Genomic DNA, 26,360 nt, shown 5'->3' with positions numbered 1-26,360 from the left:
CACCCCAAGTGTGATGCCTCAAATGCTTCACACAACAACAAATGCTCTTGGAAGAACTTATGAGAGAATACTCACTTCACAAAATCGGCCAAGCTCTCTATTACTTAGTGTGTAGCCGATTTGGGAGGAGATCATATTACTTATATAGTGTTGACACACCTAGGGTTAAACCCTAATGTGTCATGACTCTTCATTTCCATGACCCATGGGTTTGTAACTCCCATGGAGCATCCATGGAGCATCCTATGGGTGGAACCCAACTTGATGATCCATGGAGCCTTTTAGCCCACTATACAAGATATGGATGATTTACTTAATCAACCCATATATTTAATTAGTTATCTTTTGATCACTTAATTAATTCTAAATTAATTCTTGATCAAACTAATCAAATAATATTATTAATATATTAGAACTTATAATATATTAATAATCTCCAAGCGTTATTTCTCTCATTTAGTCTATCCAATTGCATGGTGCCATGCAACCCAAATGGACCATGCCGGGTCGGGTCAAGTACATACCAGAAATAGTTATGGACTTAGACACCTTATCCAACAGTCTCCCACTTGGATAAGTCTAGTAACTATTACTGCAAGTATGACTTCAGGAACCGATCGGCAATCGTAGCTCTTTACAAGGTTTCTCGAAACTTGAGAAGATGATGGTACGCCATTTAAGATAAGTGATCATATAATCCTCTGTTCTAGATATCAGTCGGACAAATACATGGAACAATGTCTTACTTATTTTCCAACATTTGTTTCCCGATTTCCGATTTGTTTGACAAAGAACTTTATTGAACACATCAATTAAGTTCTGACCGGGCCCGGTACATAGGTCAAAACAAAATCATCGAGGGGCCCAGATATCAGCTTCTAATCCAAGAAGGAACAGATAAACTTCGACTCATATGTTTGTTCTACTACTCATTGAATTACACACAAGAGCACGATTTTATAACATCGAGTTACCAATGCGTTTTTCGTACAATCAATGCACAACCAAATCGTAAGTAACAAATCATATCTCTAGGTTTAAAGACTTATATGATATTACCGTCTCACGATCACTCGAGATAGAATTCCATGAAGTGATTCCAGTGAGCGTGGGTTGGGTCCAATGCTCAGAACTTATGAGCACTCATGATTGTTGTAGCCTTGTCCCAGACCTCTACAATCAAACATGACAGTCTTGATTCATACCTACTTCCGACATATGACCGACTGTGGAGGTTTGAATAATATGTTATACCAAACAAAATTATTCTGGAAGTCAAAACATGCAAAAGAAATATACTAAACGATCGACAAGAGATAGCAACACTTTACTCATAAATAAAACACTTTTATTCATCATCAAATGTCAATTACACTTTACAAATTTCGAGATTATCTAACTACTAAATCTAATATCATCCTTCAGCCCTATGCTCCGAGCATGCTGGAGATGCTTAATCCGAGTCAGTCCCTTCGTGAGGGGATCTGCCGGATTCTCATCTGATGATACCCTCTTTGCCACGAGGAGTCCTTCTTCGATCCGATGTCTGATGAAATGGTATTTTCTGTCGATGTGTCTGGATCTCCCGTGATCCCTTGGTTCCTTGGCTAAGGCAACAGCACTTTCACTATCACAGAAAATTTCCATCGGCTCTTTAATAGCTGGTACAACTCCAAGGTCTCCAATGAAGTTCCTCAGCCATAACGCCTCCTTTGCTGCTTCGCTAGCTGCAATATACTCTGATTCACAAGTAGAATCTGCCACTGTCTCTTGCTTGGAACTCTTCCAAGAAATTGCTCCTCCATTTAGGGTAAAGACCCAGCCCGACTGAGAGCGGAAGTTATCCCTATCAGTCTGGAAGCTAGCATCACTATACCCTACAACTCTCAAGTCATTACTCCCACCGAGGGTAAGGACCCAGTCCTTAGTCCTTCGTAGGTACTTGAGAATATTCTTTACCGCAATCCAGTGTGCCTTGCCAGGGTTCCCCTGAAACCTGCTAACCATGATCAAGGCAAAGGCTACATCAGGTCGAGTACACGTCATAGCATACATGATCGAACCTACAGCCGAAGCATAAGGTACTCGACTCATTTCTGCTATCTCAGCCTCAGTGCTAGGGCTTTGTGTCTTACTCAGCTTGGCGCTACTCTGGATGGGTAACTCTCCTTTCTTGGAGTCTTGCATTCTGAATCTCTTCATAACCTTCTCCAAGTAGGTACTTTGACTAAGTCCAATTAGTCTTTTACTCCGATCTCTCAAGATTCTTATACCCAAAATATAGGCAGCTTCACCAAGGTCCTTCATAGCGAAACACTTTCCAAGCCAGGACTTTACTTCCTGCAGGGTTGGAATGTCGTTTCCTATGAGTAGTATGTCATCCACATACAATACCAAAAAGCTAACTATACTCCCACTAGCCTTGACATATACACAAGATTCATCTTCACTCCTAGAAAAGCCAAATTCCTTGACCTTTTCATCAAAGCAAAGATTCCATCTGCGAGGTGCTTGCTTTAATCCATAAATGGATTTCTCAAGCTTACACACTCTATTAGGGTACTCGTTGCTGACAAAACCCTCTGGCTGACTCATGTAAACATCTTCAGCCAACTTCCCATTAAGGAAAGCGGTTTTGACATCCATTTGCCAAATTTCATAGTCATGAAATGCGGCTATGGCTAACAGAACCCGAATAGACTTAATCTTGGCTACCGGAGAAAAGGTCTCATCATAATCCACTACAGGAATTTGAGAGAAGCCCTTTGCAACCAGTCTAGCCTTATAAGTGTGTACTTTACCATCCATGTCGGTCTTCTTTTTGAAGACCCATTTGCACCCTACAGTCTTTCGACCTGGTACATTCTCAACCAAGTTCCAAACTTGATTGTCATACATGGATTGTATCTCGCTATCCATAGCCTCTTTCCATTTAGCAGACTCGGGGCCTGCCATGGCTTCCTCGTAGCTGTTAGGGTCATCTTGACTTACTAGTGTCTCATCACTAATAAGTGTCTCACCTTCTGCAGTAATATGGAATCCATAGTAATGCTCAGGTGCACTCCTAACTCTCGTGGAACGCCTCAGAGGTACAGATTCGTCAATTGGCTCAACAGGAGTTTCCTCCTCAAGTTGAGGGCTAGAGTTTGAAGTTCCTTCACCACTTGACTCTTGAATTTCTTCAAGATCAACTTGCCTCCCACTATCTCCTTGGCTTATAAACTCTCTTTCTCGTAAGACTCCTCTTCTTGCTACAAAGACCACATTGTCACTAGGTCTGTAAAAGAGGTAACCAAAGGATTGCTGTGGGTAGCCGATGAAAATACACCTCTCGCTTCGGGGTTCAAGCTTATCATGAGTCTCGCGTCTCACGAAAGCCTCGCAGCCCCAAATCTTGATGTGGTCTAGTTTAGGTACTTTACCAGTCCACATCTCGTGAGGAGTTTTGGCAACTTTCTTTGTAGGGACTAGATTAAGGATATGGGCGGCAGTCTCTAAGGCATACCCCCAGAATGAGATTGGTAGCGAAGCTCGACTCATCATGGAACGAACCATGTCCAACAAGGTTCGATTACGCCTCTCAGCCACACCATTCAACTGCGGTGTCCTGGGAGGTGTCAATTGTGAGACAATCCCACATTCCTTTAGATAGTCGAGGAACTCTGAACTAAGATACTCACCACCTCGATCGGATCGAAGCATCTTAATGTTCCTGCCCAATTGATTCTCGACTTCCTGTTTAAATTCCTTAAACTTCTCGAAAGTCTCTGACTTATGCTTGATTAAGTAGACATATCCATATCTACTGTAATCATCGGTAAAAGTCAAATAATAACGATTAGCATCCCTTGTGGCATGTTTGAATGGTCCACACACATCCGTGTGTATAAGGTCCAACAAACCTTCACCCCTTTCACACGAGCCTGTGAAGGGTGACTTTGTCATTTTTCTAAGTAAGCATGATTCGCAACTATCATTTGACTTTAGGTCAAACGACTCCAAGACTCCATCCTTTTGGAGTTGGCCTATGCGTTTCTTGCTTATATGTCCAAGACGACAATGCCATAATGATGCTTTATCCAAGTTATTATTATTAGTAGAATCAATACACAAAACATTATTTCCTAAGTTATCTACAATAGATACAGCTTCATACACACCATCACAAGGTAATGCTTTAAAATAAAGTACATTATTAAAGAAAGCATTAATCGAACCAACTTCATTATCAAACGAAAAGGTGAAACCTTGTTTGTACAATGCATGAAAGGAAATAATATTTCTTGCCATTTCTGGCGAATAACAACATTTATTCAAATCTAAATTTAACCCACTACTTAGCGATAAAGTATAAACTCCAATCTTGGTGACAGGTGTAACTTTCCTATTCCCCATGATTAAGTTTATTCTTCCTTGCTCCACATTCTCACTTCTTCCTAGTCCCTGCAAGTCACAACAAATATGAATACCGCAACCTGTATCAAGGACCCAAGATTTCGAATGGGGTGAGTTATTAGAAATGATAGTGCAAATACCTGCATGGTTGGGTTTGACTTTCCCATCCTTCACATCTTGCTGGTACTTTGGGCAGTTTCGCTTCCAATGAGCTTTTTCATGGCAATAGAAGCATTCAGCCTCTTTTGGGTCAGAAGAAGGAGTAATGAAACCTTTCTTGGTTCCACTTGAAGAAGAGCCATCAAGGGTTCGAGCCTTGGTACCCTTTGAAGATCTCTTTCTCTTCCTCCCTCGACTTTGCCCGATTGCCAAGACCGGAGTTGAGTCTGGAGTAGGAGTGATAGCAACCGACTTCCCCTTAAGACCTGTTTCTGCGGTCCTGAGAAGTCCCTGAAGTTTGCTGAGAGTGACCTCTTCCTTGTTCATGTGATATGTCATGCGGAATTGATCATAGCACGATGGTAAGGAGTGCAAAATGATATCTATTGCAAGCTCCTCAGGGAAGTTCACATTGAGCTTCAGCAACCGATCCACATACCTTTGCATTTTCTGCATGTGGCTCGTGACGGACTCTCCGTCCTTCATCATGGTTGTTATCATGGAGCAGATGACTTCGTACCTCTCTTGTCGTGCACTTTGATGGTATATTTCCATCAAATCTTGGTGCATTTCATAAGGGTAGAAGTCTTCATAAGACTTTTGGAGTTCAGCTGTCATGGTGGCTAACATGATGCAAGCCACCTTGGTTGCATCTCTTTCATGAGTATGAAAGTCAGCGATCTCCTGGGGAGTTGCAGTGGACTCGTCAATTTCCTTAAGCTCCTTGTCAAGGACATATTCTTTGTCCTCGTAGCGGGTAATCATCCTGATGTTTCTGATCCACTTATTGAAGTTGGATCCATCAAAGGTGACTTTCCCACATAGACTCATAAGAGTAAAGGAGCCATTAGGATTCGAGCCAGAAGCATTAGTTGAAGACATATGAAAAAGAAGAACAAGTTTAGTTTAGATTTAAGAGAGTCCTTAATAACACACCCAAATGTAATATTAAGGCTAGGATCCAATCACAATATAATATAACTTAGAAGAGGTATGCCGTAATCTAAGCTATACCATATTTGAAAGGTAGGTGAATGACGATTCACCAATTTCCACCACGAAAACCGAAATAATAAATATTTAGTTTTTATTGGTTTTAGAAATTCCTAGATTCTTTGAGATCCAATGAACTTTTTAAAGGCATGTTTCAATCTTGGAAGTGCCCTCCAGGTTTTGTGACTGGGATGCCGAGGATCACAAAACGAGGTGTGAAGTAACCATGCAAATCACTTGGTACCCTTAAAGTTTATCACTCAATCGATGTGCCGGTAAACCACACACGCTCCACCGATACTATAATAAACCTTAAGTCACCCTTTACCTACCTTGTTAAGTCCAAGTTAGTGTGCCGGTTAACCACACACGCTCCACCAACGACTCAGACAAGGTGTAAAGTGTAATTTCATGGATTAGCACCTTATTCACATTTTTCCTAAAGTAACTAAGATTGGGAATTTAATAAACATTTAGTTACTTTATATATTCATCATACTTTGAATGAGAATTTATAAGTCCTTGTCTTACCCGTTCGGCTAACGACCCTCCACCAGTCAAGCAAGCGGTGGGTGAGAATATACACCCATTAAGTCACCATTTTATAGGCAACAACCTTATACCCACCTTATAGACCGGCTTCGTGAATGAGGCGTACTAGCGGTAAGACGACTTGTTCTTATACATATATATATAATTATTAAATCATCATAATATAAGTATAAGGGTTGAATTTTAACTTTTAAAATTCTAGGGGTTGGAACTAAAGTTTTAACTTAACTTTACTTGTTCCAAAACTTGAGGGCAAGTTTTGTAACTTTCAAAACTTTTCATTTCTTGTAACTTATGAGTTTAATAGAGTCATAAAATGAAGACTCTTCATTTTTATAACTCTTGTGTTTTCTTAATGGTTTTAACTCAAGTGTGACTCTTGGTTTTCCATAACTTAAGGATAAGTTATGGACTCCATTAAAACACATTATGATCAAGAATCAAACTACCAAATAGGTTACAAATAATTCCTATGATCATCTAAAACATCATAAGAACAAGAACATGAATATGAACACAATCAAAAATTACATAAAACTTTGTAATTTTGATAACTAGTTGTTTGTAAATGAATTAGCAAGACATTACACCACCAAAAACAAGTTTACATTTACTAAAACAGTTTAGGGTAATGTTTCTAATTCATTTTCCAGCAACTGAATCGAAATTCTGCACTCATTCGACCCTACTCGCCGAGTGCAAGAACATGACTCGCCGAGTTGGTTGAAGATACACATGGACTCGACGAGTCCCCCTATAGACTCGACGAGTCCGTTCGCAGACAGCAAATTTTCGATTCTGTTTTCAACTTTTAAGCACAAATAAGAACAAACAAGCCTAGGCTCTGATACCACTGATGGGTTTTGAGCATTCTAACACTTCCTAAGTGTACATGCAACCCTAATAACCTTGGATCTATGTTTGTCTAATTTGTCATGCAAAGGTGTATTCCAAGGTTATATTCCTATCTAGCATACATGGGGAACAATTTTAACATAAAGTATAGATAGAATAACTTACCTTGTTGTTGCTTGTGTTCCTTGAAACCTTGTGAGCCTAGCACCCCAAGTGTGATGCCTCAAATGCTTCACACAACACCAAATGCTCTTGGAATAACTTATGAGAGAATACTCACTTCACAAAATCGGCCAAGCTCTCTATTACTTAGTGTGTAGCCGATTTGGGAGGAGATCATATTACTTATATAGTGTTGACACACCTAGGGTTAAACCCTAATGTGTCATGACTCTTCATTTCCATGACCCATGGGTTTGTAACTCCCATGGAGCATCCATGGAGCATCCATGGAGCATCCTATGGGTGGAACCCAACTTGATGATCCATGGAGCCTTTTAGCCCACTATACAAGATATGGATGATTTACTTAATCAACCCATATATTTAATTTGTTATCTTTTGATCACTTAATTAATTATAAATTAATTCTTGATCAAACTAATCAAATAATATTATTAATATATTAGAACTTATAATATATTAATAATCTCCAAGCGTTATTTCTCTCATTTAGTCTATCCAATTGCATGGTGCCATGCAACCCAAATGGACCATGCCGGGTCGGGTCAAGTACATACCAGAAATAGTTATGGACTTAGACACCTTATCCAACAGTCGAAACCTAGGTGAATAGAGTATTTAGTCTTGTGAGCTTCGGTTATGATGACGTCTCTGAAACCTCAGAACTTTGGGGTCTAGATTCTATCCATGAAACAGTAGACTCCATCACCTCTGATCTCAAGTTTCTTCTCCATTCCTCTCAAGGCTTCATTAAGCACGTTTTCTAGCTTTAGGTCTTGCAAGTGAGCTTCTCGGATCTGCACGGATTAGTGAGAATGGATGGGCATCGTCAATGTCTTCGCCTTGGGACTTGAACTCTCCTTTCGGCTCAGGGTGTTTGCTACCACATTGGCTTTACCGGGATGGTAGCGGATTTCGCACTCATAATCACTGAGTAGTTCTACCCATCGCCACTACCTCATGTTTAAGTCTGTCTGATTGCAGATGTGCTGTAGGCTTTTATGGTCAGTGAAGATCGTGCACTTAGTTCCATAGAGATAATGTCTCCAAATCTTCAACGCGAAGACCACTGCACCTAACTCCAAGTCATGAGTCGTATATTGACCTTGTGTGCCTTTAGCTGTCTCGAGGCATAAGCAGTAACTTTTCCTCTCCAGATAAGCACATTGCCTAATCCATGATTGGATGCATCGTAATAAACCACGAAGTCTTCTATCCCTTCGGGCAGGGACAGGATAGGTGCGTTGCATAAGGCTTGCTTTAAAGTTTGGAAGGAAGTTTCTCTCTTTTCACTCTAACAAAAGGGTACGCCTTCCTGTGTCAGAGTGGTTAGGCGTTTGGCGATTCTGGAAAAATTCTGGATGAACCTGCGATAGTAGCCAGCGAGACCCAAGAATTGACGGATTTTTGTGGGTGTCTTCGGTGCCAATCAATTCTCTATCGCCTTGATCTTGGATGGGTCCACGTGTATACCCTCCTCGCTTACCACGTGACCAAGGAAAGCTACCTTCCGAATCCAGAACTTGCACTTAGAGAAATTTGTGTACAGTTTCTCCGCTCTGAGTGTTTCCAACACTAACCTCAAATGTTGTTTGTGATCTTCTTCGCTTTGGGAATAGACAAGTATGTCGTCAATGAACACGATGAAGAACTTCGCTAGAAAAGGACAACACACTCGGTTCATCAAGTCCATGAACACTGCTGGTGCGTTGGTTAGATCGAAGGGCATCACTACAAACTCGTAGTGTCCATATTGAGTCCTGAATGCTATCTTGGAAACGTCATTCTCATCGACTCGATGATGATGGTACCCTGATCTGGGGTCTATCTTCGAGAAGTAACTGGCTCCCTGAAGTTGATCGAAGAGGTCATCTATACGAGGAAGAGGATAGCGGTTTTTGACTGTCAATTTATTCAGCTCATGGTAGTTGATACACATCCGGAAGGATCCATCTTTCTTCTTTACAAACAATACCGGAGCTCCCTAGGGTGACGAACTCGGTCTGATGAACCCTTTGTCGAGTAGCTCATTAAGTTGACTAGATAACTCGTGTATTTTTGTCGGAGCTAAGCGATATGGAGACTTGGCCACAGGATTAGCTCCTGGAATTAGGTTAATGCGAAACTCGACTTGACGTTCGGGAGGAGTTCCCGGGAGCTCTTTGGGAAAAACATCAGGAAAGTTGCAGACATCGGGGATGCTCTCGAGGCCTTTAACTTCCTGGTTCTCGTTAATGAAATGGGCTAGGAATGCCTGGCACTGCTTTTGCAGAAGCTTTTGAGCTTTGATGCAGGAAATGATAAGAATATTGGAGCTAAGTTTATCGCCATAGATCATGAGAGTCTGGCCAGAGGAGAGGTTGAGACAGATGTATTTTTCATAACATAGGATATCAGCATGATTGGGACTCAACCAATCCATGCCAATAATAACATCAAAGCTCTAAATGGAAACTGGCATTAGGTCGATGGGAAAGGAATGATCGTTTAGCGTAAGGGTACAACCCATGAATATGTCGCTAGCGCTTTCTTTCTCGCCGTTAGCCATCTCAACGATAAATGTTTCGGTTAATGGTTGGGGATTAATTTTAAGAAGACATTTGAATGAATGGCTAACAAAATTACGTTCAGCACCAGAAAACGATACTAGCATAAGAGTTGTCGAGGAGGAACGTACCCAAGACAACGGTGGGATCGGCGACTGCCTCTTCTAGTCCTATAGCTAGGACTCTCCTAGTGTTACCCGTTGTAGCCACCTTGGGGTAGTTTCCCTTGAGATGCCCTACTTCCCCACATCTGTAGCAGGCCTGACCGACACCCGCTCTGGAAGATTGCTTCGTTGATTGGGTTGGTTTCCCGCAGTTTCGAGCAAGGTGGCCCTTTTTGCCACAATTGTTGTAGAGTCTTTCGTGATAGGGCCCTCGAGTACGATGATGATAGCTGCACTTGCAGCACCATGGAAGAGTACTAGTGTACCCGCTGGTAGGAGTCTGAGCAGTAGATCCAACGGCAAAAATAGCAGCAAGGGTAGTAGCAATGTGGACTGCCACAGTTTGTTGTTTCTTAGAGGATCCTTGTGAACCTTGAGCCTTTTGTTTGTTCTAGAATTACCACCAACACTTTAACCGGCTCAGGAGTGGTGACCTTTTCATCAGGATTTTCTACATCATCAATCAGGGTTTGCGCCATATATTTAGCGCTGTCAAATATATCTGGCTTTGCAGCCAAAACATTCCCTTTAGGTGGCTGGGTCAGCCCCCAGATAAAGCTTTCAATCTTTTTACTTTCCGGGGTAACCATTCCCGGACAGAGAAGCGCTAGGTCATCGAATTTGAGGTTTAAGAGGTGATGTTGGAACCCTTCATCTTTAGATTCCAAAGTTCATGCTCCAATTTCCGCAACTCACCCCGTGGGCAGTACTCAGCAAGTAGAAGATCCTTCATGGCTTCCCAACCCATAGCATTGGCTACAGGTAGGGTTAGGGATTTGACTTGGCCGTTCCACCAAGTCACGGCTTTATCGGTGAAGGTGCAGGCGACAAATTGAGGAGGATGAGGTGGTGGTGGCGGAGGGTTGTTGTTCTTCGAGCTGGGTCTCTTTCTTGGAGGCATCTTGATCTATAATAGTCAGGAAAGAGAGGATCATAAGTCCTCTGAATTGAATCAAGAGATATGGAACCAGAAATATCTCTTTATGACATATATAGAGTTCTAGTAAGCGATAAAACATGAAAGAGTTATCAAAGCAGATAAATTATCGCTAAAGGAAGGGAGCGTAGCATCACTCTAAATGAATTTCTACAAAGTACTCGGTTCTGACTAAGATACTCCCCTAGTATCTTATGTTTCGCTGAATTGATGAATCATTGTTTGGATCTTAGGTAAGTTTTAGGCATGCTGCACACCACAGTCAGTCCCAATCACATGTTGGCTATTTTTTGAATGAATATAGTTGATCAGGCTATATTGACCCTAGACACGACTACATAACTTCCCAGGTTTAACCGCAACACACAACACCCATTTACTTATGTTTTGTTCTACACGTACTTACAGATTCCGGCGGTTAGGTATACTTGTATACTTTTGAAAATACTTACATTATAATGTATACTTTCAGTTCATAGCACTTAGGCCACTTAGTGTTTATAGTCTTATAGTATGTGAGGTTTGGTATACTAGTTCACTATAAACAAGGGCTTTGATACCAATCTATCACACCCCGAAATCGATGGCGGAAACGTTCCAGGGCAGAGGATGTCATGTGTAGTATTACAACCAATGTACATAGTAAGCATAGTAAACACAAAACATTACATTACATATGATTAATTACATTTGTTACAAAGTAAAGTGATATATATTTATCTATACAATAGTTTGAACAAAAATAAAGACGTGTGTTCTAAAACGCTCCGTCTTCTCCAAAACATCGCGCGTACCTATCTAATGTGGACCTGAGAATACAAGCAGTTTGAAAATCAGCATAAAGCTGGTGAGTTCATAAGCTGTTTGTTTAGGTAAAACGATCATCTTTCCTTAGGTTTTCTGAAAAGTTGTTATCCAAGAAAATCCCATATTTTCTTATAAAAACAGTTTGGTTAAAGTTCTAAATGTCCATTCAGTACAATAGTAGAAATTTTAGTACATAAAACTATATATTGAAAGATCCCTGGGAAATACCATCCAGGACAGTAATAGGCAGTTTTAATATATAGAACTATAGATTTAGAACCACTGGGAATACCATCCAGTAAAACCATAGATTAAGATATAGGTTCTGTGAATAGACTTATATTTTGATATTAATACATATTGTGAGTCGGGTAACCATGCTAATATGACAATGTGTAACATCCCGTCATTTCAAGTCAGTAAAAATCGAGTCCAGTAACCTCTTTGACAAAGGAATTAGAATATCATCGAAGGATGAAGTATTCAAAAACTCTATTTGGCGTACACTATGTGGTAGGTATCGTCTTAAGGTTTCCAAACATATAAATAACACAAAAATCCGAGTTATAACGAAGAAGTTATGACCATTCTAAGTTTTCCGACAAAAACCGGCAATACGAAGTTGCGTAAAAATGCAAAGTTTCAATAAAACACTTTCTGACCTTAGGTGTCTAAATGAAAGTCATAGATATCGTTAAACTACAAACATGCATAAAAAGAACGCTCAAATCGGACATCGCATGAATAAGTTATGATTTTTTAAAGAAATTCCTTAATCGCGTCATTTTAATAAATAAATAATAAAAATAATTTCGGAATTTGCCAACGGAATCTAAATGAAAGTTGTAGATCCTAGTCTCACCTTCGCGGGGATATAAAGAATGTCAAAAACGGAGTTCGTATGAAGGAGATATGAATTTTTGAAGTTTGATAAATAATTTATATATAAATTTTATTAAAAATTTGGTATTATCCGAAGGGGAGTCAGCCTAGGGCCGTAGTACGCGTCGCGTACCCTCGTAGGCCCCGCGTATTCGAGGCCACGGCCTCGGATCGTCCACGTCGCCCCTATGCGAGCTACCCCCTCCCTCTCTCGTCCGAAGCGCTGCAGCCGAGGATGCGGTCAGCAGTGACGTCCCGTACGCGCCGCGTACGGGAGTACGCCCCACGTACGCATGCTTCTCAGCCCCCTATAAAAGGGATGTGAGGGTTCCCAGGAAAATGGCTCATTCTGTCTTTTTTTCCTTGCATTTTGCCTCGTTTTCCGTGTTCGCACTACCCCGAAGCCCTGGTCATTTTTGTGCAAGTCCCGAAGGTCAATTTTACTCCCGAGGAATCCCCAGAATCCCGAGGAAAATCCATTTCCCAAGACGAAACTCTGCCCGGTTTTCCATCTTGCTATCTTCAAACTTTCAAGCGAGTTCATACCCCTTTCAAACACACTTTAAATACATTTTAAATGCTTTTATACTCTTTTAGGGGGGGAATACAAGTAAACATACGATTATTATCGTGTATTTTATAAAGTTTCACTTCGCATGTTTTACCGAATAAATCACTTGGAACTCATTACTATTATGGAAAACTCTTGTCATACTTTGTGTGCATTAGACTTATGCAAAGTATATAATGATTTCAAAGTACCTTTCATTGTTAAGTCGTTTTATACATTCTAAAAACTTGTGATTTATGCTTTGTCAAACATTGTGAAAAAAAGGATAAACTTTGCATAAAAAAACTATCACTTTAATACAGGTTTAGTTGAGAATCCATGAGACGTGTATATCCTCAAACATTACTTTTCTTTATTAGAAAGTAATGCTGCAAGTCCTGTCTATAACCAGAGTCTCCCGTTCAGAGAACGTGTCAAATATGTATAGATCTATACGGGAAGTCATGATCCCGTGCCCTGACTGTTAGCTACAGTCCGTCTTTTGGGGTGACAGTTGTCATAATGCTGCGACGCCAGAAGAACGTCGTTATAGGCATATTATGTTTAGTAAGGTTATAAAACTCATCGGATATACAATTATTATGGTATTATGCTTTTATGAACGAGTAGCTATTAAAAGTATTCTTCATCTAACAAATGTGGTCTTCGTATAGCTTTATTATATAAAACTATGACAGAACTTTTAAGAACGTCGGTTTCTTGCGATTTTCGGTCTTAGAGACTGCCAGTTATGTTAGGAAAATAAGGGTTTCTCCTATATACAAACCAAACAACTAATAAGAAAATAAGGGATTTTCCTAGTGCAATTATTTACAACTTATAACACGAACATTCATATGCATTTCATACTTTTATAAGAAAATAATGGTTTTTCTTGGAAAACACAACAATTCGTATCTTAACCGTTAGGGAAAATATGGGATTTTCTGGATCTAATACATTCACTTTCAAGACAACAAGTCATAACTCTTCACACTTGAAATACTGAGTTTTCTGGAAAACATACACCCATTTTGGAATGGCGTCCAATTTTTCTAAACTACTTATAAACTTTTGGGGAAATCAAATTTTGGGGAACCGCTAAGCAGATTTGGAAATCAACTTTTGGGGATTAACGTACTGATGTTAATTACTTCTTTTGAAAGATGTTTATGTAGTTAACTTTTGAACATGTAACGAATACAATTATGTAAATATTTTGGAAACTATAATGTATATGGTGGTGTGTACTTTCCTTTCTATGAACTGTTATGATATTGAATATGATGTCCTCCGCCCCCGAACGTTTCCGCCGTTCTGGTTGGGGGGGGGGGGTGATAGATTGGTATCAGAGCCTTGTTTATAGTGAATTAAGTATATCAAAACCATTTTTGGTATACAACTATAAACGCTACTGGGAAAAAACACTCTGAGTAAGAGTCATACTTTTAAAATTAAATTTATTTAGTTTTTGTAAAGTGGGTGTGCATTCATTTCATATTAATAACATGGTCAGTATCATAATTAAAACAATATAGAAGTATTATAAATAAGTTGTGCAGTGCAGGTATGCCTTGGGACATGTAATTGGAACTGGGAAGAATGTAGCCTGATCAACTACATTTGTCCAAGGGCCGACTAACGTCTGCCAAGGAGTGTCTGCAATGGACAACAAATTTAAAACTTACCAAAAGCATATCGTTAAAAAAAATACTAAGGGAGTATTCGAGTGCCTTCAACCCTTAAATTTAAGAGTAAATTCCATGTGCTTTAGCTTATAGTCAATTCTTAACCCTATTCTCGTATAGACTCAAATGGATGAATTCCATCACCCCGGTGACCCCTACTACCCCAACCAAGGTAATGGGGAAGGGATAGAGAATGACCCTGAAGAAGGAATGCAAGAAGAATCAGACTCAGATCCAGAGAACAATAACCTACCCTTAACGGCTCCGATTCAAAATCCTAATCCTCGACCGGAATTTCATGGATCGACGCCCCTTTGGGCAACTAACCTGAATAGGTGGAGCCGCGGACAGGATCAACCCCTTCCATTCAACGGAGACCGAAGCTTCTACATCCTAAGCGAGGGAGGCTTAGCAGACAGAGCCCTTCCTATATTGGTTCGTCGGATTTCTCGCATTGGTGAACAAGGATGGACGACCATCCATCGAACTGAGGAAAATGATGCGAACACTGGAGTTAACACAGTTCGCATTCGACAGTTAGGATTAGCTCACGGGAGAATCGTAAATCGAAATGAAGTGTTGCAGAGAGAGCTAGCGGCAACTCAAACCGAAGTGATAGAACTTCGGGCACGCCAGGAAAGACATGAACTACGTATGCTCGAGATGGAGCATCAGTTGGCAGAATCTAAGGCCCATGTAGCCAGCTCACATAACAAATAATACTTGTCTGACTTTCAAAATTTTGTCATAGCATAAGACCTCGGATAAAGTCCTTACTTTTCTTAACCCTGTAATCGAAGACCTTTAGATAGGTCAAATTTTCGTAACTACAAAATGTAATGCACCATGTCTTATAATATATGATGTATTTCCTTTATTAAACCCCTTGCATACCCCTCCAATTCATGAGTTTATCTACTCTCCTTATGAGGCGAACTCAAAACCCTATTCAGGGGTAAACGAAACTTCTGATATAACAAATCAATAATGCGCGACTTTCGAATCATTAAAACTTATAGTTCTTCATGTTACTTCCTTATCAGAACAATGTCTCCCCGTAGATCAGCATGTAGAAACGCAACCCCTCAATATGACCCTAACATAGTGCAATCTGCTATCGCTACGGTAGTAACAGCTACACTGTCTCAAGCAAACGTTAGTGGCGCAGCAAGGACTGGAAATAACCAACATACCAATGCAACCCCATTCCTACAATTGGACACCACCACTTTGCAAGCTACAGTTATAGCCACAATGGTAGCCATTATAGCATACAATAACTCTGTACGAGGACTGCATCATAGAGATGTAGGTCAAAACTTCAAGAACATACTTCTACTCCTTACTTAAGCGATCAAGGTACATCCAGGTTCAACCATTCTCACTCACAAATTCATTTTCCTTCCATGTAACAGAATTATGTCGCCAAGGAAAAACGATCAACCCATCAACCAAACACCAACACTTTAAATTGATGCAGCTACCTTTCAAGCTGCAGTCTCGGCTATCGTGTCAGCTGTTCTGACCCACCTTAACGATAACAACACGAATGTTTGCGGGATTGTTAACAATAAATCCAATCCAAGTAACAATCAAATACCTCAACGGGAAACAAACTACCATGAAACCCCGAATCCCAAGCCCAAGAATAACAAACAAAAAGTTCTGGGCTAAAGTTAAAGGAAAATCACCCCAAGGGACAAGCAAAAGACAACAACATGTGGCAACCCTCGCACCCACGACATCTGTACATCCTACTACCAATCCTTCTGGTATCCCAATTGTCTCTACACTAGCTAGGCAGTATGCCGGAAACCTACCGAAATGCAATAAGTGCAGCTTCCATCATCGGGGTAGTTGTCGTCCGTTACATTGCTTTAAATGCAACAAGAACGGACATACTACAAATTGCTGCCAGACTCGGACCCAACACATTACTTCAAACACCAATGTCAAAATCTCTCGAATATGCTATCTATGTGGCGTAATGGGACACTTCAAGAGGGACTGTCCAACAGAGAAGGACGACGGCGAATCCGGAGGAGTTTGACCTCAGAATGGAAAGAAGCAACGAAAGAACCTACTATAGTATACGTTCGCTTCCAATCGTCAGTATTATGTATGTATTTTTAAAAACATGTTTAAAACTAGTGCAACTAGAGTCTTATCTTTTGCAGGATCCCGTCGGTGTAGGGATGCTCGTACTGCGTATACTTACCTTTTGTAGTATAGCTTATTCGCAGCAATAGTCTTATAGTAGTCTAAAGTGCTGTAACTTTGTTGATGGTTGCACGGTTGTGTTTTGTCTGTAAACATCTTACGTTCAAATCTAATGTCTTTAAGTTTCCTTATGATTCCGACATTATCATATGACTTGATTCAATTTGATCCCCACAAAAACAGCTTCATACATACATCTCTTCCTCCGAAATTTTCTTGCTAGCAAAGCCGTCATTCCAGAATACCAAAGTACTCGTGCATAGAGCACTTATTGTTTCTCACCCTTTTCGAAGAAAAATTGAACAAACCGCCCCGAAGTACCACAAGTGCAGTACGTCCAGTTCAATCCAAAGACCCACAGTTTCAAGCCTATTTATATACGGCTGATATACCTGAGACTATGATTGATGAACCTGGTATGGTTTCTACTATGAACTCCAGGACGGAGACTTCCCAAGACTACGAGTGATCGTGCTGCCATGCAAATAAACTTAAAAGCAATTGGGACAAGGAAGACAGATAGAACAAAAGTACCTATCCTTTTCCCTTAATTCATGAGTAACCATACTCCTACACCCAAAAGGTCATACAACGGCAACCAGCCTAAGTACAACCGATGCAACTTTCATCATCACGGACCCTGCCGTGAAATGCATTGCATTAGGTACAATAGAAAGGGACACACCATTCGCTACTGCAGAGAACTACCCCAACCAACTACTCCAGCCACAAATATAGGAGTAGACCGTTCTTGTTATGAGTGCGGAGTAGCGGGACACTTTCGAAGGGACTGCCTGGAGTCGAACATCATGAATGCTGGTGGAGGAGGCCGAGTATTCGCAATGGGCCAAGAGGAGGCTATTGCAGACCCCACGGTTATTCTGGGTACATTTTGTTGGGTTTTGAGCAGTCTAACACTTCCTAAGTGTGCATGCAACCCTAATAAACCTTGGATCTATGTTTGTCTAAATACATGCAAAATAATAATTTTCCAAGGTTTATAACCTATCTAACATGGCATGGGGAACATTTCAACATAAAAGAGTTAGAAGAGATTACATACCTTTTGGTGAGTTTGGTTCTAAGGAGTTTGAGGGCCAAGCACCAATAGTGTGAATGCCTCAAATGGAATCACAAACACCACAAACTCTTGGAAAACTTTGATGAGAGTATACACCTTGTATAAATCGGCCACACACATGCACACACACACTAGTTCACTAGTTTTCTCTTAGGCTCCATTTCATGCTCCATAAGCATGCTTATATTGTGTGCATGGTTAGGGTGAAACCCTAATAACCCATGTCTTTTCCTTTTCCAAGGATCCATGGGTTAAAAGCTCCATGGATCATCCATGGACTTCCACATAAGCCTAGCCCATTAACAAATGAGTATTAGCCCACACTATATAAAACAAATAGCCCATAATTTAATTAGTATTCCTTTAAATCTCTAAATTAATTCATAATTAATTTAAGACTAAAACTAATTAAATAACGTAACTTCATATTAATATATTATAACTCATAATATATTAATAAACATATGTGTATAACTCTCATAAAATTATCCATAATAGTTTGGATGAGATGCAACCCAAATGGACCATGCCGGTCGGGTCAAGTATATACCAAATAAGTTATGGATTTAGACACCTTATCCAACAGACTCCCACTTGGATAAGTCTAATAACTATATTTGCCTATAACTTCAGGAACCAACCAACAATCGTAGCTCTCGAAAACTCCCTCGAACAATGAAGACTCTGTCGAACTATGAAGCGCCATTTTAGATAAGTGATCACATAATCCTCTGTTCTCATGATATCAGCCGGACAAACACATGGAACTATGTCTTGCTTATTGTCTAGCAGTTGTTTCTTGATTTTCCGATTTGTTTGACGAAGAACTTCGCTGAACACATCGGTTTAGTTCTGACCAGGCCTGGTACATGGGTCAACACAAAATCATCGAGGGGCCCAGATATCACTTCTATTTCTAGAAGGAACAGATAAACTTCGACTGATATGCTTGTTCTACTACTTATTGAATTGTACACAAAGGCACGTTTTATAACATCAAGTTACTGATGCGTTTACGTGCAATCATTGCATAACCAACTCATAGGTAACAACTCATATCTCTAGGTTTAAAGATTTATATGATGTTATCGTCTCACGATCACTCGAGATAAATTCCATGAAGTGATACAAGTGAGCGTGGGTTTATACCAATACTCATAACTTATGAGTACTCATGAATGTTGCAGCAACCATTGCCATGTCTAAACACCTTTAAGGCATCTACAAACCCAATTCATGACAATCTTGATTCATACCTACTTCCGACGTATGATCGATTGTGGAGGTTTGAATAAATTAATTATTCTGGAAGTCAAAACATGCAAAACTGAAACAATAGTAAATAATTGACAATGATAGTAACACTTTACTCATAAATAAATCACAAATTTTATTCATCATCAAACGTCGATTACATTTTACAAGTTTCAGGAAAACTATCTAATCTGTAAAACTAATATCGTCCCTCAGACCGATGCGTCTCGCATGTTGAAAATGCTTAACCCTCGTCAGTCCCTTCGTAAGGGGATCTGCAGGATTCTCATCCGACGATATCCTCCTTGTCACAAGGAGTCCTTCTTCAATCTTGTGTCTTATGAAGTGATATTTTCTGTCAATGTGTCGGGATCTGCCATGATCTCTTGGTTCCTTGGCTAAGGTAACCGCACTATTGTTGTCACAGAAAATCTCTATAGGTTCCTTAATAGTTGGTACAACTCCAAGGTCTCCGATGAAGTTCTTTAGCCATATCGCCTCCTTCGCTGCTTCACTCGCTACTATATACTCTGATTCACAAGTCGAATCAACCACCGTCTCCTTCTTGGAACTCTTCCAAGAAATTGCCCCTCCATTTAACGTAAAGATCCAGCCCGACTGAGAGCGGAAATTATCCCTATCAGTCTGAAAACCAGCATCACTATACCCTAATATTCTCAATTCATCACTGCCACCAAGGGTAAGGACCCAATCCTTAGTCCTCCGCAGGTACTTGAGAATGTTCTTTACCGCGGTCCAATGAGCCTTGCCAGGGTTCCCCTGATACCTGCTGACCATGCTCAAAGCAAATGCCACATCAGGACGGGTACAAGTCATAGCATACATGATCGAGCCAACTGCGGAAGCATATGGTAGTTGGCTCATCTCAGCTATCTCTGCCTCTGTACTCGGACTCTGAGTCTTACTCAGTTTGGTATTGCTTTTGATCGGTAAATCTCCTTTCTTGGAATTCTCCATGTTGAACCTTTTCAACACCTTATCCAAGTAGATACTCTGACTAAGTCCAATTAGTCTTCTACTCCTTTCTCTTAATATCCTTATCCCTAGGATATAGGTAGCCTCCCCTAGGTCCTTCATAGCAAAGCACTTCCCAAGCCAGGACTTAACCTCCTGCAAGGCTGGGATGTCATTTCCTATGAGTAGTATGTCATCCACATACAGTACCAAGAAGCTAACTATACTCCCACTAGCTCTGACATACACGCAAGACTCATCTTCGCTTCTCAAGAAGCCAAACTCTTTTACCTTCTCATCAAAACAAAGATTCCAGCTACGAGATGTTTGTTTTAATCCATAAATGGATTTCTCAAGCTTGCATACTCTATTAGGGTACTATGCATTGACAAAACCCTCTGGCTGATTCATGTACACATCCTCAGCCAACTTTCCATTAAGGAAAGCGGTTTTGACATCCATTTTCCATATTTCATAATCATGAAATGCTGCAATGGCTAACATAACCCTAATAGACTTAATCTTTGCTACCGGCGAAAAGGTTTCATCATAATCAACACCTTGAGTTTGAGTAAAACCCTTCGCAACCAGTCGAGCCTTATAATTATGCACTTTTCCTTCCATGTCTGTCTTCTTCTTGAAGATCCATTTGCACCCGACTGTTTTACGTCCTGGTACATGGTCAACCAAGTTCCAAACTTGATTGTCATACATGGACTGTATCTCGCTGTCCATAGCCTCCTTCCATTTAGCAGACTCCGGGCCTGCCATGGCTTCCTTAACACTGCTAGGTTCATCCAAATTTACTAGTGTACTATCACTAATAAACGTATCACCTTCCGTAGTAATATGAAAACCATAATAAAACAAAGGTGTGTTCCTAACCCGTGTAGAACGCCTTGGAGGTACAGACTCGTCAGCTGGATCAACAGGAGTTTCCTCCTCAGGTTGATTGCTAGTTTCTGAGGTTCCTTCACCAATTGATTCTTGAATTTCTTCAAGATCAATCTGCCTCCCACTGTCTCCTTGGCTTATAAATTCTTTCTCGCGAAAGATCCCTCTTCGTGCTACAAAGACCACATTCTCACTGAGTCTGTAGAAAAGGTAACCGAAGGATTTCTATGGGTAGCCGATGAAAATACACCTTTCACTTCGGGGTTCAAGCTTATCATGAGTTTCACGCCTCACGAAAGCTTTGCAACCCCAAATTTTGATGTGGTCCAAATTGGGAATCTTCCCAGTCCACATCTCATGAGGTGTTTTGGTAACCTTCTTTGTAGGGACTAGATTAAGGATATGGGCGGCAGTCTCTAAGGCATACCCCCAAAAAGAGATTGGTAACGAAACTCGACTCATCATAGAGCGAACCATGTCCAACAAGGTTCGATTACGCCTCTCAGCTACACCATTCAGCTGTGGTGTCCTGGGTGGAGTCAATTGTGAGATAATCCCACACTCCTTAAGATAGTCAAGGAACTCGGTGCTAAGATACTCACCACCTCGATCGGATTGAAGCATCTTAATGTTCCTGCCCAATTGATTTTCTACTTCCTGTTTGAATTCCTTAAACCTTTCAAAGGTTTCGGACTTGTGTTTGATTAAGTAGACATACCCATATCTACTAAAATCATCAATAAAAGTCACATAATACCGATTAGCATCCCCTGTGGCAGTTTTGAATGGCCCACATACATCAGTATGTATTAGGTCCAACAAACCTTCACCCCTCTCACAAGTTCCAGTGAAGGGTGATTTTGTCATTTTTCCAAGTAGAAAAGATTCACAACTATCATCTGATTTAAGGTCAAATGATTCCAAGACTCCACTCTTTTGGAGTTGGCCTATGCGTTTCTTGTTTACATGTCCAAGACGACAATGCCACAATGATGCTTTATCTAGGCTAGTAGAAGAATCAATATACAACACATTATTTCCTAAGTTGTCTACAATCGACACAGTTTCATACACGCCATCACAAGGTAATGCTTTAAAATAAAACACATTATTAAAGAAAGCATTAATACCACCACATTCATTATCAAACGAAAAGGTAAAACCTTGTTTGTACAAAGCATGAAAAGAAATAATATTCCTCGCCATTTCAGACGAGTACACACATTTATTCAAATCTAATTTTAACCCATTATTAAGCAACAAAGTATAAACTCCAATCTTGGAAACAGGTGAAGCCTTCCTATTCCCCATGATTAAGTTTATCTTCCCATGCTCCACATCCTCACTTCTTCTTAGGCCCTGCAAATCAGAACATATGTGAATACCACATCCTGTATCAAGCACCCAAGAGTTCGAATATGTTGAGTAATTAGACAATATAGTGTAAATACCTGCATAGGTGGGTTTCACTTTCCCATCCTTTAGATCCTGCAAGTACTTAGGGCAGTTTCGCTTCCAGTGTGCCTTTTCATGGCAATAAAAGCATTCAGCATCCTTGGGAATGGCAGAAGGAGTGACAGAACCGTTCTTAGTCTTTGATGAGGAGCCTTCAAGAGACTTTCCCTTGGTACCCTTCGAAGGGTGCTTCCTTTTTTTCCCTTTGCCTTGCCCAATAGCTAAAACAGGGGTAGAAGTTGGAGTAGGAGTAGTAGAGGTAACAACCGCTTTACCCTTAAGACTGGTTTCAGCGGTCTTCAAGAGTCCTTGAAGCTTGCTGAGGGTAACTTCCTCCTTGTTCATATGATATGTCATTCGAAAATGATCATAACAAGAAGGCAAGGAGTGCAAAATGATGTCAATTGCCAACTCCTCGGGGATGTTAACATTCAGCTTCAGCAAACGGTCCACATACCTTTGCATCTTTTGCATGTGGCCCGTGACGGATTCACCATCCTTCATGCGGGTAGTTATTATGGAGGAGATTATTTCATACCGCTCCTGACGAGCACTCTGATGGTACCTTTCCATCAGGTCTTGGTGCATCTCAAAAGGGTAGAAATCTTCATACGACTTTTGGAGCTCGGCTGTCATCGTGGCCATCATGATACATGCCACCTTAGTAGCATCTCTCTCATGAGTCCTGAATTTAGCGATCTCCTCAGGAGTAGCAGTAGACTCATCAAGTTCTTTTAACTCCTTATCCAGGACATATTCCTTGTCCTCGTAACGAGTAACCATCCTGATGTTCCTAATCCAATCCATGAAGTTGGAACCATCAAAGATGACCCTCCCACAAAGATTCATGAGAGAGAAAGAACCAGTTGGGTTAGAGCCTGAAGCATTAGTGTTGGAAGACATCTGAAAAAAGAAAGTAAGTTTAGATTAGATATTTAGGATCCTTAATAAGACACCCAAATGTAATATTAAGGCTAGGATCCAATCACAATATATTACACTTAGAAGAGGGATGCCGTAATCTAAGTAATAATATATTTGAAAGGTAGGTGAATGACGATTCACAAATTTCCACCATGAAAACGAAATGATTTATTAGGTTTAATTGGATTTGAAATTCCTAGATTCTTTTGAGATTCATTGAACTTTTCAATGACATGTTTCAATCTCGATTGTGCCCTTCAAGTTTTGTGACTGGGATGCCGAGGATCACAAAACAAGGTGTGAATAACCATGCTAATTCACTTGGTACTCTTAATATTATCACCTAATCAATGTGCCGGTTAACCACACACGCTCCATTGATCTATGACAAACATTAAGTCACCCTTCGTGATCCTTACTAGTCCTAGTTAGTGTGCTGGTTAACCACACATGCTCCACCAACGACTTGGTAAGGTACAAAGTGTGAATTCCATGGACTAGCACCATGTTCACATTTTTCCTAAAATAACTAAGATTGGGAATTAAAAGAGTTTAGTTATTTTATAATATTCATTATACTTTTAATGTAGATTTAAAGTCATTGTTCTACCCGTTCGGCTAACGACCCTCCACCGATCAAGCAAGCGGTGGGTGAGAGTATAGACCCATTAAGTTGCCATTTTATAGGCAACAACCTTATACCCACCTTATAGACCGGCTTCGTGAATGAGGCCTACTAACGGTAAAATGACTTATTCTTATACATATATATAATAATTAACCATTAATGTTATAAATAGTATAAGGGTTGAATTTTAACTATAAAACTCTAAGGTTTGGAATTAAAGTTTATAAAAGTGTGTGAAACTTTACAAATTCCAAAACTTGAGGGCAAGTTTTGTAACTTTGCAAAACTCTTCATTTCATAACTTATGAATTAAAGGTTCATAAAAATGAAGACTCTTCATTTTCATGTAACTTATGTGTTTTAAGTGTGTGTTAAATGAAAGTGACCTTTGGTAATCCATAACTTGAGGAAAAATTATGGACTCCATTAAAACACATAAATGATAAAGAATTAATCCTAAACAATTCAGCAAATAATTCCTATCATTTTCTAAATTCATAAGAACATGAACATGATCATCAAAAATTCAAGAATTATATGAACACATAAAATCATGGAATTTTGATATATGCTATTGTAAATGGATTAGAACAACCATTACACCAACTAAAATAAGTTTTATAACACCAAAACAATTCAGGGTAATGTTTCTAGTCCATTTCCAGCAGCAAAAGTCGAGAATCTGCACTCTTTCGATCCTACTCATCGAGTGCATGAACTGACTCGTTGAGTAGGTTGAAGTTTGCCTTGGACTCGTCGAGTCCCCCCAATGGACTCGGCGAGTCCACCATGCTGACAGCAACGATTTCGACTTTTTTTCACTATTTTGCATCAAGTATCAAACAAGCAAGCCTAGGCTCTGATACCACTGTTGGGTTTTGAGCAATCTAACACTTCCTAAGTGTGCATGCAACCCTAAGAAACCTTGGATCTATGTTTGTCTAAATACATGCAAAATAATAATTTTCCAAGGTTTATAACCTATCTAACATGGCATGGGGAACATTTCAACATAAAAGAGTTAGAAGAGATTACATACCTTTTGGTGAGTTTGGTTCTAAGGAGTTTGAGGGCCAAGCACCAATAGTGTGAATGCCTCAAATGGAATCACAAACACCACAAACTCTTGGAAAATTTTGATGAGAGTATACACCTTGTATAAATCGGCCACACACATGCACACACACACTAGTTCACTAGTTTTCTCTTAGACTCCATTTCATGCTCCATAAGCATGCTTATATAGTGTGCATGGTTAGGGTGAAACCCTAATAACCCATGTCTTTTCCTTTTCCAAGGATCCATGGGTTAAAAGCTCCATGGATCATCCATGGACTTCCACATAAGCCTAGCCCATTAACAAATGAGTATTAGCCCACACTATATAAAACAAATAGCCCATAATTTAATTAGTATTCCTTTAAATCTCTAAATTAATTCATAATTAATTTAAGACTAAAACTAATTAAATAACGTAACTTCATATTAATATATTATAACTCATAATATATTAATAAACATATGTGTATAACTCTCATAAAATTATCCATAATAGTTTGGATGAGATGCAACCCAAATGGACCATGCCGGTCGGGTCAAGTATATACCAAATAAGTTATGGACTTAGACACCTTATCCAACACATTTCTCCTTGATAACTTATTTACGTACATTCCATTTGATAGTAGGGATGCAGAGGAGTTCTGTGAGTCACAAGTTTAAAAAACAAATCTACTCGAACGAACACCCCAACCATTAAACAAAACTTTCATAGTAGTAATAATGGAGATAGACTAAAAAGCGCTGAAAATACACACGTAGAATGCACTATTTCACTAACGAACGTCTTACAATGACAAACCCGACACAAACACCAATTGGTTTCTACTTCCAAAACCCCGAAGTACTCATGACAAACCCGACACAAACAACCTTCTCGTAGTATCCCCCAACAGATCATTTTGAAATACCACGCTTACAACAAGTCAAATCCAAGCTCAGAAACTACCAGTGAATCCAACCATGAACTTCAAAACATAGCTGCCCTAATTCATCGAGTGAATATGCTAACATTTAGAAGAACATAAATAAATAAACCCAAAACCGCACGATCCCGATCGGTCGAAGTGATAGGCGGAGTAATGAAGGTCCGATGGAATGCTAAGAGGGGACCTGAGTTCACGTGGGAACGAGAAGATCAAATGCAATAGAAGTATCC

The sequence above is a fragment of the Lactuca saligna genome, chromosome 6, assembly GCF_052625555.1.
Source record: "Lactuca saligna cultivar CGN05327 chromosome 6, ASM5262555v1, whole genome shotgun sequence".
Taxonomy (NCBI): Eukaryota; Viridiplantae; Streptophyta; class Magnoliopsida; order Asterales; family Asteraceae; genus Lactuca; species Lactuca saligna.
Note: the sequence above shows the minus strand (reverse complement) of the source record.